Here is a 7,170-nt window from a genome sequence, read left to right as displayed (position 1 = left end):
CCGGCCCGGCCCGTCCCGCCCGCTCCCCGCCCGCCGCCGCCGCCTCTTCCGGGCGCACCGAGCGCGTCCGGGGCACGGCCGGGACGGACCATTCCCGCGCGGAGGGGGGGGGGGTGCGGCCGCCCCGCCGGGCGCCGCCAGAGGGCGCGGTGGCTGCAGCGCCACGCGGGGGATGCGGCGTCCCCCGCGGAGGGAGTGGAAGGGCCGTGAGCCGCCTTGTGGAAAATTCTCGGATTTGGGGTTTTGGGGGGTGGTTTTGGTTCGTTGGTTGTTTTTTCTAATTAAAGAACTCATAATCCTTTATGCTTCCAACAAACCGCACACACCGGCACGGTCAGACCCCGCTGCGACCCCACCGGCCGCCCCTGCCCGTTTTTTCCCGATTTTCCCAGTTTTCGGGCCAGCCCCGCGGATCCCGCAGGGACACTGCGGAACAGGGCAGCGCCGGCGCTGCGATCCCGCAGTCCCTATGCCTGTGCCCGGTGCCCCCGAGCCGGGGGTGCCGAGGGACTGTCCCCTCCCGCTGTCCCCCATCCTGCCGGCAGACCCGCGTTCACCCTCCCCGGACCCCCGGCCGCAGGTGCGGAAGGGGCCGGAGCGGCTGCCAGGGCTCGGTCCGGCCAGGAACGGGTGGGGAAGTGCTGGGAAGGGGCCGTGGCTCCGGTGGCAATGTCACCGGAGCAGGATTTCCTCCAGACAGCAGCGATATAGCCAGGGCACGAAGCCACGGCAGGCTCCTGCAGAAGGCAGCCCTTGGTTCGGCTCATCTGTTCGGGAAGGGCTTGGCTGAGTCTGCTGGAGACCAAATCGTCCATTCTGTGCCTTGCCCAGGTAACGCTCCCACTGCGGGGGTGACACACCTGAGCTCAGGTATCAGAAGGGCTGAGCAAGGCCTGAACTGCCCTGCTGAAAGTCCTGAGATCCCAAAATCCTGTCCTACACCCCATCTTGGGTGTCCCCCCCAGACATACAGAGGGAGCAGCAGGAATGATGCTCTATGGGGATTCCTGCTAGGCAAACACACCTTGAAACCACTTTGCTTTAGAGAAACATCCACAAAATATATTACAGTGCACTGAGGGGTAACTGGCTGGTTTTGGTAAGAGAATTAAACACTGCGGTGTGGGTGGAGGATGGAAATTCCAGCCCTCAGGTCCCCTGCCCTGTGAGGGACCTCACCAACGCCATCACCTGCAATTAGGGCTGGGCAGATCTGTATGGATAAGTCGGAGCCAGGGAATAATCAGGGTCCATTGAGGAGATTAGACACAGAGCACAAGCTGCCCAGCAAACAGGGCCCAGCTGGCAGGCCCTTGGCTGTTCCGTGGGCAGCAGCTCCAAGACCTGGAGGAGTGGAAGAAAAAGAAACAGAAATCGAATAAATAAGTTGGAGCAGGATAAATGGGAGGGGACTGTTCACACACTGAATCCTCTCACTGCCAAGAGCTGCCCGACCTCAGTCCACAGGGACCGCACGGGAGCAAACCCCTGTCAGATCAGTGTTTGTCACATCAGGCACTGGTCTGTGCTCTCTGAGACCAGGGACAGGAGCCAAGGGAACAGCTGGAGCTGTGTCAGGGGAGGGTTAGGTTGGATATCAGGAAAGGTTCTCCCCCCTGAGGGGTGTCAGGCATTGAAAATGCTCTCCAGGAATGGTCACAGCCCCCCAAGGCTGCCAGAGCTCCAGGAGCATTTGAACAACACTCTCATAGGTCCATTGTGGGAGTGGGAACTTCTTCCTTCTCATCCCCTTCCCTGCACTTGTCATCTCCAGAGCGCTTTGCAACCATTAACTCCTTAATCCTCACTCCCACCCCCGGGAAGGGTAAGCATCACCCTGGCTCACAAACCTCCTGAGCTCCAAAGCTGCTCCTTAAGTTTGAATGTGCCCAAATGGAGCTCCCAAAGCAACGGAGGGATCACAGCATGGAACGGTTCTTAGCCCCATTTCCAGACCTGCTGAGCACCTGAGATCCCACAGGAGCTGAGGACTCCTGGACCCAGGCTTTGCTGGGATGTAAATTACCACTAATGCTCAGATTAGAGCATTTCCCAGCAGTTGCTTCTGCCCATTCCATGGAAACACCCAGCTGGTAAAGGCTCAGTGTCACCAGGGCACTTCCAGCTCAGGAACAGTCCCAGCCTCACTGGCTGGGACGGAAAACCAGGCCTGGTTTTCTCTCCATAGAGTGAGAAAAGAATTCCTGCTGGGTGACAATTCCGTGTCAGCCAAGGGAGAAACGCAGGAGTGACACCACTCGAGCCAGGACACGACCAGGTCCTGTTGTCACCTGTTGGGAGGTGAAACACCCGGTTCTGTATTTATACCCAGGCAGGTTCTTTCCTGTGAGTCACCAGCTGTGACTGAGGCATGGGCAGCCCCATCCAGGCAGCCCAAGAGCTCCCTAAGCCTTCTCCCAACAGCTGGGTTTGGGATCACGGCAGAAACAATTGTTCCTCCTGCCAGGGTGTTCCAGAGCAGAGTGAGCTGGTGGACACACAAATGAGACATCCCAGTCTGAGAACAAGCAAAGGGCAAGGCAAGAAGCTCCTTTCCTGCAGCAGTCCCTCACCCAGCTCCATGGAATCAGAAAATGGAGCCTTTTCTTTCTTAGAGTCAGATTATCTGATGTGAGCTGATGCCAGTAAAAACTGGGATTTCCTGTCACCAACCTCCCTCTGCTCTATTGACTTTTCCTTGCTTCGGGCGTAGCTTATGGATTTATTCCTCATTCCCCAGCAGAAGGGATCCAGCTGGATTCAAGGGCATCTCCCCTGTTCCTCTAGAGCAGGAGCATCCCAACACTCAGGACAGGGCAGGAGGAAGATGAGGACCATGACACAGAGACCTGAAGAGCGAGCAGAGCCTTTCCCAGCCCTCAGAGCCAGCAGGACAGCCACTGGTTTCGCAAGAGGAAACTCCACCTCGGGGTAGAGCAGAGGGCACCAGGAATTTGGCCTTAGGAAGCCAGGAGTGAATGTTAAAACCACCAGGCAGAGCGTGAAGGAGCAGTAGGAACAGTGCTGGGAGAGATTTATGGCTCCTGGGTGTGAGCTGGGACCTCCCACTGGCAGCGCCGAGGTCTGGGCTCTCCCTCGCAGTGCAAAGTGCTGCTCCCTCCACAACTGTGCTGAAACAAGGAGTCAGCTTCCCTTTTCCTGGAGTTTCACTGAGTTACATCCACTCTGGAGTGGGTGCTCACTTCAGTCCCAGCTGAGTACAAACACCAGAATAAAGGCAGGGATTGTTTATTGTCCCTGACTCTGATGAGCTCCCTGCACAGCAGATTTATCTGTTGGTTACCTGTGCATCAACTGCCCAAGGAGTCCAAGGCCAGTCCCTGGCTCAGGAGGGATGTTCTGTCCCTGTTCCCATCTTGCCCTGCGCCTGCAGAGCTGATGCCAACGTGGCTCAGCCACCTCTTGGCCCCAGTGTTTTGTCCAAAGGTGCTAAATTTGGTTACCACACCTCTGCTGCCATCCTCACTATCAGCAAGGAATAAATATTTTTGGACAAGGAATAAATATTGAGCTGGCTTCACTATCTCTGCCTCAGCTCCTGTTGCCTCCTCCCAGCCAGCCAGAGCCTCCAGCAGCGTGGCAGAGCCTGCAGGATTACAGGGTGTTCCCACCATGGAGCTGAGCAGATGCTGCCAGGGCCTCTTTGGTGGCTCTGACACAAAAGGCTGGGCTCAGCTGCTGCTGGAAACATCTGGCTTTAATTCTTCCTTAAAGCCACGACTTTCATTTGGCCACCAAACCACGTCCCTTTCATCTCTCCAGAGGACCAACCCTGTGGCAAAGCTGACTCTGCCTGTCCTTACCCTGCATTATCCTGCAGGAAGAAGGTCCCAGAAAATTCAGAGCTGTGCTTCTCACAGGGGAGAGATCTTGGATAGAGCAGCAGCTCCCAGCTGACAGGTTCCTGCTCTTCTGTTCTTTTAAAGTCATTTCTAGACACACATTCCTCCATCAGCATGGTTCAAAGGGGCTCAGAGTCCAGCTTAGATTACCCCTAAATTCCCTGGGCTAAGAACCCAAATGTGAAGAATCAACAGAAGTGACATGTTGTGCTGAGCAGGCCAAAGGGTGTCCTTGGGCTGGAGGGAGAAACTGTGTCTGTTTAGAAATCCTTTCAAATGAGGGTGCTGAAGGTTTGTGGCTGGGCTGGCAGGCTGGGAAGAGGGCTGGGAAAAGGCCTTGGCAGAATCAGAAACACCAGCAGTGGCAATTTACTCAACAACACTTGGCTGATAATTCTGCTATCAATAAACCCGAGCAGGGAGATGTTTTGAACACTCAGGGTGTTTTTGTGCAGTAGAAGAGGCCTGGAGTGAGAACTTTGGAGGTTGGAGAGATCAGCTGCCATCACATGATCCCGTGGTAACCACAGCAAAGTTTTATCCAAAGCCAGGGAAACTCTTGGCTCTGCTTCTGGGCCTGAGCTCAGCAGAGATTGTGCCATTGTATTTTCACAAACTTCCATCGGTGCTGAGGTAACTGATTGGCTTTTCCAGGCAAAACCGAGTCCCGCTGTGGGAGAGGTGCCTTGGGCAGCTCAGAGCCATCACGGGGTCTGATCCCAACGTGCCAGGCAAACCCAGCTCCAGGGGCAGCCAGCCCTGAGCAATCCATCTCCTGTGGCAGACCCTGGCTACACCCAAAGCCTTGGCAGGGCTGGAGTGTAGAAACTGTGCTATAATTTCAAATAAACCAGCTCTTCCCATCTGCCTCCTGCCCTGCTGCTGGGCCACGCTCTTCAAATGGCCACAGGGAAAAGGTTTTACCCTTTTATTTAACATGATCAAATAAAACAATCCATGCAGGGGACAGCAGGACAACAACAGGCACACATGGACTCACAGCTGCCTGTCAGGAGCAGGCACCTGCAGTGGAGCACCAGCTTGGCTACACAGTGTGGGGGATTTTTCTATATCTCAGGTGGATCTGTTGGTACCCAGGATTTTCCCTTCTTGCTACACTGTATTCTAGCCAGGAAACCCTCCAGGGCATCCAGCCAGCAGGAGCTGATCTCCAGAGGTACATTCAGGAGAGCTCAGGTGTCCCTGTCCCACCTCGTGCTGCTCCATCCAGGTCAGACCTCCTGGCAGGGAGGAGGAGCAAGTGAATCACCAGGAAAGGGCAGGAGCAGGAAATGCAGCTGCAAGGCTGACCCAGCATGGCTCCTCCTGGACCTTGGACAGATGGAGCTGGCCAGGAGTTAATGTTTAACTCCTCCAAAGGCCTCGGCTCCGCGCAAGGCCCTGGAGACACCAGAGACATCCTGCTTGGCCAGGAGCTCTGCTGGGATGGTCCTGCAGGGCTGCACTTGTGCCTCAAAGGCAGTTAAGTCAAAAGGCAAAAAAGTCCAAAGGGCCTCACAATGTCCTGATAAGCACCAGAAAAGAGATGGAGAAATGACATTAATGGCATTAATTTGTTCATCTGGGCAGCCCTTTCCCAGGCACAGCAGTTCCCACCATCAATAAGGAAAAGCTCATGAGTTGTTTGGATATGTTGTTACCAAGGATCTTGGCAAAGCCGCAGGACTTCCTGCTCTCCTTTCTTTCTCCATCTCTCATTCCTCTTCCCAAGGGCATTTAAATCCAAGCATGACAGTCTTGGCTAAAAAGGAGCACATAGTGCCCCGAGGGCAGGGCAGGACCCAGGATGATAATCCCAGCTCAGGTTACTCAACAGCAGTTTTGGATTCCTGTTCCTCGCTTCACCCTTGTAAAGTGGGAATGGTGCTTCCTGAATTCCCAACGCTGCCAGAGTCACGTCTAAGAGCTAATTAGAAAGGTCCAAAAACACTGGATGGATGAGTGGCTGTGAGATGCTCCCTTGCTGAGGACGAGGGACTCAGATTTTCCTGCTCCTCCAGCCGGGATGCCAAGGACAGCCAAGAGCTGCCAGGAACGGGCTCAGCAGTTCTGCCTCTGTCCCACAGGGAACACACAACCTGCAGGGAATCCATCCATCCATCCTGTTCATTTGTGGCCTCTGCAATAACCTGACATGGGTGGGAAGGAATCAGCCGTGTTCAGCAGCTGGATCCAATGTCTCTCCCAGTCCCCAAGGCTGAGGAAGAAAGGATTCTGTAACCCAAGAAGAAGCAGCAGCTCTGACTGTCCAGGAATAAAAGAGCCTCAGTGAGCAGCTCCTGGCTAAAGTTACCTGCAGGCAGAAAGGGGAGAGCTCAGGGAAGAGCTCAGGCTGTGCCATCAGAACCCCAGGTGTGCAGCCCTGCCTTAGCAAAGCCATGCCACAGAAGTTCCACGGTGGTGTTTTTCTGTTACCTTGGTTTTATCACAAAGCAAAAAGGGAATGTGCAGACTGACAGAGTATGTTTGGAAATGGAAATAAAATTCCAGTTTAATCACTGATTAAACAAACCAGTGGTGCTCTTGGGAGGGGTCACTTGGAGTTTACGGATTGGGTGGGGACCTCAAAACCAAAAAACTGCCATGAGGGTGTCCCAGGCTTTTCTGGGGGTTTCTTCACCCTGTTTGCTGGTGTTGGACCTGGGCTGTGGGAAGCTCAGGAGCCTCAACACTCAGAGTCAGTGCCGTGCCGGCTCCTCGGGAAATGCCTGAGGGAGACTCAGTAAAACATCAGAAAGGGAGGGGTGAAGACAGAAAATGTTTCTTTGGATTCTCCCCTCTGGGTATAAACCTATCAAAGTGGTCCCATTCTGCAGCTCCAAGAGTGACTCCAGATATCCCTGGATAGCAAGAGGCACTACCAAGAGATTAATAATTACACCTGGGGTTGTTTCCTGGAGGAGAATTGTTCCTATCTCGTTGACTCATCAACCTGCAATTCACCACTTCTCACCAAAGCACCAGAAACCCCATTTTAGATCAATGCTGAGCTCAGAGCCCTCAGCTGCAACTGGGGAATGAGATCAGAGCTCAGAGGCCTCAGCTGCACCTCAGGAGTGAGATCACAGCACTGTCACTGCCAGTTCTCTGCAGCCGCAGGCTGGTGGGTCCCTTCCAACACAGGATTCCATGATTCTGTGACATGTTCCCTGCTCATACACTTGCCCAAACAGCATCTCCTGCTGCCTCCTGAGGTGGGTCCCTGTGCTGGAGGTGTCGTGGTCTGATCCAGGAGGATGTTTGTGACACCCTAAATTAAACCCTGGAAACCTCATACACAATTAAT

At 54.4% G+C, this 7,170-nt stretch overlaps 1 protein-coding gene across 1 annotated transcript in view; it reads right to left on the bottom strand.

Annotated features, from left to right (window-relative positions):
- ATF1 (activating transcription factor 1) overlaps window positions 1–7,170 on the bottom strand; it is a 450,302-nt gene that overhangs the window by 95,900 nt on the left and 347,232 nt on the right. The window lies entirely within an intron of this gene.

This window comes from Camarhynchus parvulus, chromosome 29 (genome assembly GCF_901933205.1).
Source record: "Camarhynchus parvulus chromosome 29, STF_HiC, whole genome shotgun sequence".
Lineage (NCBI taxonomy): Eukaryota > Metazoa > Chordata > Aves > Passeriformes > Thraupidae > Camarhynchus > Camarhynchus parvulus.
Note: the sequence above shows the minus strand (reverse complement) of the source record. Positions and strands in the feature narration are given on the sequence as shown.